This window comes from Podarcis vaucheri, assembly GCF_965113315.1.
Source record: "Podarcis vaucheri genome assembly, chromosome: 4".
Taxonomy (NCBI): domain Eukaryota; kingdom Metazoa; phylum Chordata; class Lepidosauria; order Squamata; family Lacertidae; genus Podarcis; species Podarcis vaucheri.
The window spans coordinates 53,671,329-53,684,423 of record NC_138762.1 but is presented as its reverse complement, the minus strand read 5'-3'; positions in this window follow the sequence as shown (position 1 = coordinate 53,684,423).

Genomic DNA, 13,095 nt, shown 5'->3' with positions numbered 1-13,095 from the left:
ACATTGCCAACTTGAACCGGCTGCAAGCAAACTATCAGATGATAGCTCCCGCTGCTGTTACTGCTGCTATGAAAGCGAACAACTAGGTTAGATGTTTGCTGCTTCAGACCGGGCTCAGTAAAATGATACCATCCAATAAATGAGATGATAGACCTGCAGCAATGAAGAGACAATGGGCTATTCTTAGATGCACTGTATACTAAGGGTCTATTAATATTTTTCTTAAGGCATGTCTATAGCCATTCCGGAATTACACTGCCCGAAACGGAAGAGAAGCAATATGTTTTCATAAATCATAGAGTTTACAACTGATGTTTTATGTGAAAGCTTAGAACTGCTGAAAATACAAGCAAGCTAATAACTAGTAAATTGCACAGCCTCACCAAACTTCCCCCCATGACAATATGTATATATCCTTCCTCAGTATGTATATATCCTTCCTCAGTCTATATAACATGTTGAAATTATTTTGCATTTAAATTATTATACAATCATGATTACACTGAAGTTATGGAATCATGCTTATATGTATAAATATATATTTTTAACTCCCATATTAATAGTAGCTGTAAAGTGCTGCTTTTTTCTGACTGCTGTGGTAGAGCATTTCTGAGCTGTCTTACAATATCAGTTACTGGGGTGAGGGAACGGAACAGGTTTTGCAATATATTTTTCTTAGATATATACAAGTTAAGCAGGGAATATCAGGTAGGCAATAAGACAGACACTATGAATCTTAAAATAACATCCCCCCTCCACAAAGGAACAGCCAGGCTTGCAGCTTCCCAAGGCTGCTTGTTACCAGGTGACAGACAGGGTGACACAAACTCTCATTTGGAACAACCACCAGGTATCAAAGGCTGCTGAGCAAATATTTTCAGGCTGTACAAAAGTTTACGGTGAAAATATCTGTTCAGTTTACATGTGATAATATCAATTGCCATAACAGTACTTGGCTACTTTCTATTATTATTTTTTATTTTCAGAAATACATTGATGCATGATAAAGTATGGAATGTGCAAGGTTCATAATACGTAATGCATATGAAAGTCATCAATATATAGATGACTTAAGATATCTTATTTCCTATCACACCCACTTCAAAAAAAGATACATCAACATCCATCTACATATACTTTGCTCATCTTCTGTTTGTACAGTTAATTATAGCACGATCCTAAACATGTCTACTCAGAGACATGTGCAACGAGGTGTCCCCAGGTAAACGTGTACAGCACTGCAGCCACAAAGAGCTATTAAATTACTTTATGTTTTGCCCCAAAGACTGAGAAGTGGCAATCCTATATTAAGACACATTAACAGTGGCATTTGGAGGCTAATCCTTCAGAACAGAGTACTCTTGTGCAATTTTTTATGCCCAGCAGAATAGACATAGTAAGCACTACTTCACATAACCTCTTTCAGTGAGTCCTTTCCCAGGAAATTAGCAGTAAACGCCAAATTACTGCTCAGCCAGTTGCATAAAGGTGCATGGTAAACCGAACTTGTTACAGATAGACCTTCCATCTCAGTTTGAACTTTGGCATATGAGATCACAACAAGTCAACAGCAAGATTTTTCTGAGAATGGGTTGAGCCAGAATGGGCTGAGTTACTAGCCCACCATGAATCCAAGTATTCAGAGAGCTACTTCAAAACATCAGCATCATGAAGAAATGTATACAAGAAATTGCTTATCTGTGTCACTGTATTTATCAATTTTTCAAGCACTTGTCTAGCAGAACACTGCTGTGTAAACAGAGGAAACAAATAAAATACAACTGTGTTCCAAGTTCGTAATATTTACATCTCATAACTATATAGCTGAAGTAACTAAATATGGTTTTTCACAAATCCCCAAAGACTACCTTAAGAGTTTTTAGTTCGCCATCCTATGCCAACTTTAATCTATTTTCAGAGATTATTAACTGCTGAGGGTGGCAAGTCACCCACCTGGGCACAGAGACAACACATATCTAGAGGACTTGAAACAGATTTAAATCTAAGTTCAAGGACTTTACACAATGAACAGTCATCCGGAAATACTGTTGTATTTATGACATGGGTGACAGTCAACATTGGGGAAGAGTGACTAGGTTATCAATGGTGTTGCTATGGATAGGGGAGGGATGAAAAACGTAATATATTGATGTCATATTCATCTTGCATTTTTTACGATGTACTGTTCAAATTGATCCAGGGCATGAGGATGCACCACACTGAGGTTTGTTCCAAACTTTCTCCTCTGAGGACTTGTTTTTGTTTTTAAAGCAAATGGCTGCAGAAATGTGGACAACTGAATTTCAGATGGGAAAAACAGAAACGGAAAGAACTAAAACTGCCAAATCTGTTCATCCCTATTGCATACAGTTTTTGGACCTCTACAACAGCACTCCACATAATTCTTTTAATTCAACCAGACCATCACCCAGCTACTAAAGCCATGCCTGGAAGACCATCAGAAAAATATATTCAGGACCTTCTGAAAAGCCTGCAACTTAGAAACCTGATACAAGTCCAATGGAAGGAAATTCTGTAGCCATGGGGCCACCATACAGAAAGACCTGTGCCCTTTGGCCATTCACCTGACCAATCTGTGAAGTGGGCACAGTAGGAGAGTCCCTGAAGCAGATGTTAAAAGTGCAGGAAGGATGGCAGTCCAATAAATAGCTTGGGCCAAACTGTTTAGGGCTCTAAAGTTTCCTCACCCCTATTCTAGTTCTTTTACCAGTCTATAATACAGTGGTACCTTGCTGAAGAATTGATGCTTTTGAATTATGGTGCTGGAGGAGACTCTTGAGAGTCCCATGGACTGCAAGAAGATCAAATATATCCATTCTTAAGGAAATCAGCCCTGAGTGCTCACTGGAAGGACAGATCGTGAAGCTGAGGCTCCAATACTTTGGCCACCTCATGAGAAGAGAAGACTCCCTGGAAAAGACCCTGACGTTGGGAAAGATTGAGGGCACAAGGAGGACGACAGAGGACGAGATGGTTGGACAGTGTTCTCGAAGCTACAAACATGAGACTGACCAAACTGCGGGAGGCAGTGGAAGACAGGAGTGCCTGGCGTGCTCTGGTCCATGGGGTCACGAAGAGTCGGACACGACTAAACGACTAAACAACAACAACAACAACCTTGGGTTACAGATGCTTCAGGTTAGAGACCCCACTAACCCAGAAATAGTTAGGAACTTTGCTTCAGGATGAGAACAGAAATCGTTTGGCAGCATGGCGGCAGCGGGAGGCCCCATTAGCTGAAGTGGTACCTCAGGTTAAGAACAGTTTCAGGTTAAGAACGGACCTCCAGAACGAATTAAGTTCTTAACCCGAGGTACCACTGTATTCCGGAAATGTGTATTTTCATTATAGCTGGGGTCTCTTCCACATTTGATCTTTAATGTATTATGGATCGATCTTGAGCTCCCCACAGGCCCCTCTGTTTATCCCTGGGTGTTGCCAACCAGCATTTGGATTAGAAGACATTGGAAACGTTTTCCAGTTCCTGCAGTTCTTAATCATATGTGCCATCCTGAAATAAATCAGGATTTTAAAAAGCTGTAACATACAGGCTATACAGTTGGGTACCTTGTCAGTATTGTGGAGAGGACAGAATGCTGATAATCCCTCTTGTTCTTCCTTTAGGAACAGGGGCAGTTGTGCTATGTACTGTTTCCTGCCAATGTGTTCTAGTCATCAACTGTTTGGTACCAGAGCAAAATTCTTTCAATCATGGATCATATTATGAAACGTAAGCTCATCTCCAGGGATGACATACAACGTATCATGTTTTAGTCATCACACATTCCAACATTATCATCTCCTGAATTAGAAACGTTACAACTTATTGACACTGGGAGTTTGACAAGTTTGTAATTTTATTCGTTTATTTATTTAGCCTGAAGTATTCATTGCCTTGCATATGTAAATAAAGGCCAGAATCTTCTGCCTAATAAAACACCTGTCCTCTTCTATTTTTTAACTGCACTACTTTCACCTCATTACAGTCCCTTAGCCCGAGTAGTGTTCGGGTAGTGTATGACCTCACCAAAGATGAAACAGTGTCTGAGGCGATTAGTCAGCCTATAAAAATAAACTTTGACATGTTCTGACACTTGGATGACAGTGTTCAAAGGAGATGGAGGAAAACACCAGCCCCTTTCATACATTATGCGCACTGAGAACAAATGTGCCGAGGCAGGAGGGTGACATTGTGGCAGCAGGTTCTGTTGCCAACTGATGCCCATTCATTTCGACATTTGAAATGACTTTAGGCAAATTCAGTGCCACACTCAAAGCACACGTGTTCTGTGTGCACATAATGTATGGAAAAGAGTACTGTATTTTTCGCTCTATAAGACGCACCAGACCACAAGACACACCTAGTTTTTGGAGGAGGAAAACAAGAAGAAAAAAATTCTGAATCTCAGAAGCCAGAACAGCAAGAGGGATCGCTGCACAGTGAAAGCAGCAATCCCTCTTGCTGTTCTGGCTTCTGTGATAGCTGTGCAGCCTGCATTCTTATAGAGCAGCCTGAGTCTTATAGAGCAAAAAATATGGTATATCCTAACGTGGGGAATTACTTCACACAGTCAAATATGTTTTTTCCTAAAACGGCAGAAATGAAAATGCATTGTTCACTGGTGGAGTTACTTATACGGCTAGTCTATTATAATGAGGTCAAAATCAGGATCTTTGTTTTGAAGATATTCAGTACCTGGTTTGTTGAGCATTAAGTACATATTTTGGAGTTTAACATTTTAACTCTAGCCTCAATATTCACTTGTAAGGCATGAACACAGTTTGAGCAGAGGCTAACAGTTTGACACAGCCTTCAGAATATGCTGCTCTCAGTCATAACAACTACTCTGGAATATGGGGGGAGGGGCTATATGAACAGCTTATTTCTTGCCTTCTTATGGTACATTATGAGACAAACGGATTGGTGGATTTATATCTTACGATCCTTTACTAATCTTGAACTGGATGTGTCTGCTGACAAGACAAGCCCTATCCAACATTCTCATCCCTAGATATATATTTTAGTCACAGGACATAGCTCATATTGCCTGTAGGCACACAAAAATTCAAGATGCAGAGCTTTTCTTAGAATTTAAACGCAGAAATAAGGAAAGACGTGTATGTTCTGTTTATGCTTATAATGCAGTTATTTAAAGCCAAGGGCCATGGGGACAGTGGGCAGAGAAAGAGATTCATGTCTGAGTTGAAATAAGGTTATCTCAGTTCTAGCCTGACATTCTAATTACTGCACCTTATTTGATCCGGAAGGATTGGTTCATATCTTTTGACCCCTTGGAAGTCTTGTGCAACAAACCCACTTCCCCCAAAGATCACACTTTTTGCAATAAGGAAAGTGGCAGAGAAGTACACTTGGGAATGTGGAATAGCACTTGCATGATGCAACATCATCTGACCTCCCCACAAACAAATGAGAACCTCCCTGAAAACAAAACAGGACGAATATTCAGAATGGAAACAACATTGCTCTAATGATGGCAACTTCATATGCTCAGGAGACACGGAATAGTTACAAAGAGGGTCCAAAAGATTTAATGTAAGGTTTAAAGCATGCTTTAAAGGAGCGGGGTGGGGGGCACTAAGGAGACTCCATTGTTTTTGAATAGCTATACTTGTACTTTTAATCAGCATAGCTGGAAGGAATTGAGACGTTACACCTTGCTGTGGCGTTCACTGAGGCCCAAATGACATGGGGATAACATTGCATGTTTAAACAAGCATGATTAACCTGGGTGCTTTTGGAGAAGAAACAGCCATGGGGCCTCACAGCTTTTCGTGCTGCTTTGCCCCCAAGTTTCTGTAAATTTTCAGTAAACAAACAAACAAACAAACAAACAAACAAACAAACTGGTGTGAGGTCCCAAGTGAGACAGACAGCACAATGCCCAGATTCAGCACACTTTCAAAAATGTGACAAATAACGTGTATATTTTGGACCCTGTGCAGGGGCGGAGGAAGGGAGTGTGGCAGGTGTGGGCCGCCCTGGGTGTCACCACTGAGGGGGGTGACAAAATGCTTCAGGATGACAACAGAAATTGTGTGGCGGCAGCGGCAGCAGCAGCAGCAGCAGCGGGAGGCCCCATTAGCTAAAGTGGTACCTCAGGTTAAGAACAGTTGCGGGTTAAGAACAGCCCTCCAGAACGAATTAAGTTCTTAACCTGAGGTATCACTGTATCTAATTCAGCAGGAGCTTCCCCCAGCCTTATCTGAAGAGGCCACGAACTGAACCTTGGGTCCCGTATGTGCAAAGCATGCTCTCCGCTGTGAGCTATGGCTCTCCCCCATTTTCAATACAAAAATTGCAATATTTTCAAAGGAACATATTGCCTAAGAATACTGCACTCTTTTTTGCTGTTGATGAAAGACCCATCCTGACGTTTGACTTCCCCTTTTTTCTAGTATCAAAACGAGAACCCCAACCCGAATATATCCTTTTTGAGTGCATTTGCTGTAACTTGAAGCAGTTCCTTTAACATCACAAGATAAGCAGGGCACCAAAGAGAGGGAAACACCGCCACCAAGAGAACATATTTGAGAAGTTCTTTATACAAGTTGATGTGTTTTAAGACTACAGGGGGCTAACTGGTTAAAGATTATGGGTTCAGTAATAATAAAAATAATATATATAATTTTAAATACTGAGCAATATCAGTTAAGTGCTGAGATGTCCACCAGTGGTGGGAATGTACATAGAAATATTGCCTAAGAAAAGCAGTAGTTTAGTGGGTGCTGAAACAATGACAAATCCAGCTTTCTTTCCCAGCAGGCTTTGCAGCACCTCACAATATCTTGGATCATATTTCCTCCATCTCTCTGTTCCTAGGGAGCCTTATTTCTGTCCCTGCCTCCCTATGTCCTTCACTGTCACCTACTGCTCACCTGTCTATGTCCAGGTTAATTTTTTAATTCTTTCCTTAGCAGGCTTGCTTCAGGAAATCAAGAAGGTACAACTCAATCCAACTTGTCTCTTGCTGTAACAGTCCCTGGTATTTCACAAGATCCTACCCCGTTTCATGAATAAATAAAGTAAAATAAATTATTCTCCTGAAATGCTCTTCACTAGATCTGGCATGTGAGAATTGTTTTACTTGTTTTACTTATTTACCTTATTCGCTACACTATTTTGTTATGATTGGAACAGTTTTACTTGTTTTATTGATTTTTATATTATATTGTAACCTGTCCTGGGACCTTATAGTGAAGGGTAGGCAAGAAATTGTATAAATAATAAAAATTGCTATAAAAATAGTCCTGCTCACAGGGAGCCACAAGAACAGAAAAATATCTTTTGACATCTTTTTTGCCAGCCACCCAAACATTTGTCTATAAACTCCAGTATTTTCTTATAGCCATTGATTAACAGAGGACGATTCTGAGGAGAATTTTGAGTGCATTTCCTTGTCCCAACTGACATAGCTGGAGAACAGCTGAACAAATCATACCAATTATAGTGTGTAACATTTTCTTCATCAAACCATATGTTGTACCCTTAAGGCATATGGTCCGTGTTTCATGGTTTCACAGTTGGCTGAGATTCCATTTTGTGCAGTGTCATCACTATTTTCTTATAGCCAAATGTGCCTGTCTGAGGCAGAAATGGCTCATGTTCTTTATACATAGAGATGTGCTTACTTTATCTACTTTAGAAGGACATCTCTTTGCCACCCAAACATTTGTCTACCACTACAACTTGGTGAAGGTAAATGTTAATATCGTTTAGTATTTATGTCTGGTGATATCCAGACAGTATTGGCTATAGACAATGCTAAAAAGCAGGTGACATCTCTGGACATTTTGCAAACTTCAGAAATGAATTGATTGGTATAGCTATATTGGGGGAAATAGTCTTTGTGAAATGCGCAGAGGTTGGCAGATTAAGGTGAAAAAAGCAGCAACATCTTTTTGGCTGCCTGCCTCTCAAGTAGTCATACATTTACATATGGAGCCAGAAAATGAAATCTGATTAATATCCAAGCAGAACCGCAAACTCTGCATATTCTCTGATTCTTTTCCAGAAGGATGTTGCTTTCCAGTCCCGTCCATTGAAAGTTAAACGGCATCTTGAAACTTCCTACATAAGATCAATTGTTTTATTATACCTGCCAATTTTTATTTAATCTGTCCCCTATGCTTCATATTCAGAGACAATTTCTCTGCGTTCCCTAGTCACAACATGAATCACATGGTGTTTATGTTTCGTATCTAAGCAACTCTTACATATTTGAGTTTATTGCTCCAGCAAAGGTTTGGGGCAGTTGTTTTGAAGCAAGGCCCCTTCTCAGATTCCCTCAATGAAATGACCTGAAATGGCAGACAGGCTTTCCTGAAAAACAGGTTGCCCATCACTACTATGCCCTTCTGAAATGTGCAGCTGCTGCATATTGTTCCAAGATGCCCGGCCAGTATCCTGCACAAGCTGAATGTGTGCCCAGAATTCTCTGCAATGCAAGGGCTCCTCACCGGAGGAACCTGAAGGCAGAAAGTATGGAACTACTGATTTTGTTTATATATCCCGTTTATGTTGAGCTAATGGTTTGTCTTGTGCAATTCCATTATTTTTAGTTCTCACCTTTTACATTTGACTTGTCTTTCACTCTTCCTGACCTCAGACATGTGCCCTGGAAGGTCAACGTTATAGACATAAGAAAACGAGTCGGTATTTGGGGACTGTTATATTCTTAGATGATGCCCACATGTATTGCACCAAGAGGCATTCTCACCTGTGTAAGCCAGGAGGAATGCTTGTTCTTAGATGATGAATGCCAGCTAATATTTTGTAAACAACTGTTTTTTTAGAAATCCATTGCCATTTCATCAGGAACATGCCTTTACTCAATTAAGAATGCTTTAATAAATGAATTCAGCAAATAGAGTAAATGCTGTAGATATTCTGCCCTGAAAGGGGGCACATCAAGTCACCTGATGGCAATGAAATCTAATTGGTGGTATTAGTCAGAGCTCAAGAACCTCGTAGAGCTTCAATGAAGCTTTCGCCCACAAAAATATCAGGAAGAACTTTCCAACAGACTGATACAACAACAGAACAGGCTCCCGAGAGAAGTGATGGACTTCATTTGTCATGGTCATTTTGATGGTCATTTGTCATGTATGATCAAGCTGAGATTTCTGCATTGCAGGGGGTTGGACTAGATGCAGTGGCGTAGCGTGGGTTCTCAGCACCCGGGGCAAGGCAAGTAATTTGCGCCCCCTAACCCGGGGCAAGGCAAGTAATTTGCGCCCCCTAACCCGGGGCAAGGCAAGTAATTTGCGCCCCCTAACCCATGGATTTTAGCACTCGAGTCTCTTCCGTGCCCCCCCAGATGTTGCGCCAGGTGCAGCAGGCCCCCCTGCACCCCCACGCTACGCCACTGCTCCCACCACAAGTCTTCAGGACAGCCATCCGAAGGCTGCGCGGGGAGAAGGTCTCTCCGCCCCACCGCCAGGCTTCGGAGCAGCCTTCCGAAGGCTGGTGCGGGGAGAAGGTCTCTCCGCCCCCGCCAGCCTTCGGAGGAGGTCCGAGGACAGTGGGGTTCCTGCTTCCTCGAGGAGGGCCGGCCAAACGCGCGCCCCAAATGTTGCGCCCGGCACCCCTGGCACCCCCCACGCTACGCCACTGACTAGATGACCCTCAGGGTCCCTTCCAACGCTAAAATTCTATGGTTCTATGAAACTCTGGAGTCTAAATCAGGCTTTTTCTCTAATGTGATGATCTTAAAAGTATTAGCCTCCTGGTCTAGAGCCCAGTACAGTACTTTATCTCCTCTTCATTAGTTCTCTTCTGGTTTGTTGTCTGCACTAGTGATTCAGCAGTGAGGAGTATGGGGAGATGGTTAGTTCCTTGTGGACCTTAGCAACAGGGGTTGTGGTCTCTGGATATGCTTGTTTGGGGGTATATTGACTGAGAAGCTGTTGCTCAGGCCCAGTGTTGGGGCTTGTGGCTGTGGCTATCTGTCCCATGGCCTTTACCACTGGTACTTCTGATCTCACAGGTCTCTCCTAATCTAGGTCTGAATACAAGCTGCTGCCAAAAATGGGGTCATGACAGCAGCTTCCAACACACATTTTTTTAATCATAATTTTATGGTTAAAAATAAGCTTCAAGGATAATATTCAGCTTAGTTTTACTCAAGAGTACACCCACTGAAATGACTTAAAATGATGGTGTTAAATACCTTAATTTCAATGGGTCTACTCTGAGAAAAAATTAGTTGAATACTCCCCAAGTGTTTTTTGGAGACTTGTTCACATACAAAAAATTACACCCGCATACAATGGCATACATTGCAGTGCTAATCCAACAGTTTGGAAAATGATTTCATATTTTTATCCTATCATCGCTTAAATTTTCTGGTGTTTTATTATTTCCAAACTTTTGCATTTTTTTCTTCAAAAATAAACCTTAATGAGCACTCATTAAATTTGTCAAAACTAAGGTGCACATAAGCTGGGGATTTCCATTTGTACAGTAATAGATTTTGGCTGGTAAAAAGAGGGCAACTGCCAACAGCCAAGTCTGTGCCCTTTGGGTGGTCCTCTTTCAAGGCCAAGCACCCTGCAGAATATAGTGCGGCTAAATAAAGATCAAGGCCAACTCAAAGTCATGACCAGATGCTGAGCCTCAAATAAGTATTCAAGACATATTCTAAGTGTGTGGGGACACATGCTTTCTCACTCTTATTTTAGTCAGATGTTATGAGGAAGACATTTTAAGAAGATGCTTTAATATTTGAGTATGACATTGGGAACTCAGCTCTTAAACATCTGTGTGGCAGACTTGACCTGATCTATCATAATGTCATGGCTTCTTGTATGTGCCGATGGAACAACCATTAGAATTAGGTCACAACCTGTTAGTCTGAAATATAAGCACCAAAGCAAAGCTCTGGGATGCCAGCTTTCTTGAGTTGTTATTGAAACATTTGGTGACTCTACCTTCTTGAATGAAATAACCATTTTCTCGGGGGGGGGGGTGTTTGTTGTTTAATTAACTCTGGAACTTTCAAAATATTTTCTCAGTATACCAAATCCAGTGCTCCTTATAGATGAAGTGTTTGCAAGTGGCTCCCTGCATTTTCATCACTGCTAATTTTCACTATTGCTTTCAGGTACATTTGACAGGGGAGGAAGGGACAATTTTTTTCAAAAAAAACAAAAACAAAACAGAAACAGATGGAGGAGCAAGTCTACACTGATTATCTGCTCTAACCACCAACACTGTTCATATGAATACTGTGTGCTCAAAGCTGTTTAGTTTCATAGTCTTGCTCCTCAGAATATGAAAGTATTCATCTGCTGTTTTTGCTTTTAGTTTTTATTATGTAATGAAAGGGGAAATGAACGTATGTGCAAACATAAAACCAACTCTTAACCTAAAGGATTATCAGGGCTCCACCACGGAGCTTCCATGTGGCCAGTTATTCAGAGTCAGTTTTTTGGCTCTCATCCAGCCCACCACTGAGTCCAGGCACCAGTCCATGGCTTGCATAGCCTCCCCTGATTCAGATGTTACAGAGAAATAGAGCTGGATATCACCAGCTGACTTGATGACACCTTGCCCCAAATCGCAGAAAGACCAGCTGAAGCAAGGCTCCAAAACCCAACGTATCTCACTCGGCCTGAGACTGTTCTTCCCAACACACATGTTTTCCTTGCAACTTTTCTGTCACTGACCAGGCTCATTTTCAAGCCATTTCTCTTCCCAAAGATCTTTTCAATCTGCTACTTTCTGGGAGCCCCATTCCCCACCCCTACTACAACAAAAGTAGAAATTTCCAATATTTCAAACAGTTGTACTTCAAGAGGTAGGGGTTTTTCTGCGGCATAAAAGCAGGAATGGGGAAAAAGGCCTCAGAGTGCTGGGTTGGGAAGTCTGTATAGAAACAATGTATGATAGGAAAACATGAAGTGTCATCAGAACACTGGGAAAGCGTATATTTTTTAAAAAAAGAAAGTAGGAATGGGGAGAAATTTGGCAACCTTACCTAATTTGCACTTTTCAAGAACAATACATAATCCAATATACAGCTCTACTTTTTATTACTTATTTATTAAATTTGTATACTACTCTTCATCTGTAGATCTCAGGGTAGTTCACAACATAAAAACATGAGACCTTGTATGTTTCTTTATGGGCAGTAGGGAAAAAGAATATGTACAGGTTAAACTTTTTTGTTTAACCTGTACATATTCTTCCCCACCTCTTCTTCTTCCTGAGAGGAAATCACGTTCTCTCCACCACCATTCTTCTGCTCAGATGCAGCCTTCCTAGGTTGCTTCAAGTTTTTTCTTTTTCTTTTTCTTTTTGATGTAGAAGGAGGAATCATATTCTCATGTAGCATAAACCTCACTCTGGCCTGATCCACACTAATTTCCCTCCGCATTTTCTAGTCACAGGCCCCTGCTTTTCCAGGAAATCACAGACCTGTACCTAGAAAGCATGGTGCAAAAGGTAAGTGTGAGTCCATTATTTCCTTCTACAGTGGTGCCTCGCAAGACGAAATTAATTTGTTCCGCGAGTTTTTTCGTCTTGCGAAGCACGGTGTCGGAAAAGTTTTGGAAAAGCTTCAAAAATCACCAGTCTTCAAAAACCTCAAAAAAGGCTACCACACCACGTGCTATGAGTTGCTCCTCGAAGTCAAGTCGCAACTGTATTAACGGTGTTAAGAAAAAGGAAACAAACTTGCAAGACGTTTCCGTCTTGCGAAGCAAGCCCATAGGGAAAATCGTCTTGCGAAGCAACTCAAAAAACCAAAAACCCTTTCGTTTTGCGAGTTTTCCGTCTTGCGAGGCATTCGTCTTGCGAGGCACCACTGTACTGCACTTTATGATGCTGCCCCAACATGGTAATGCAAAAAGGCCTACATACAGTATAAATAAAGGGAAGTTCGCCCCCTTGTGGCTGCTTGAGTATCAATTTCTTTTATATTACTATACCTGTACTGGCAAAAACCTTGGCTGGATGCAGGGTTAAAAAGACACTGGATAATTTAAATGGCAAATTGATCCTTCTATGGTGGCCAGCAGAGTAGCCTTTACTATTGTGTTTGAACATGAGGT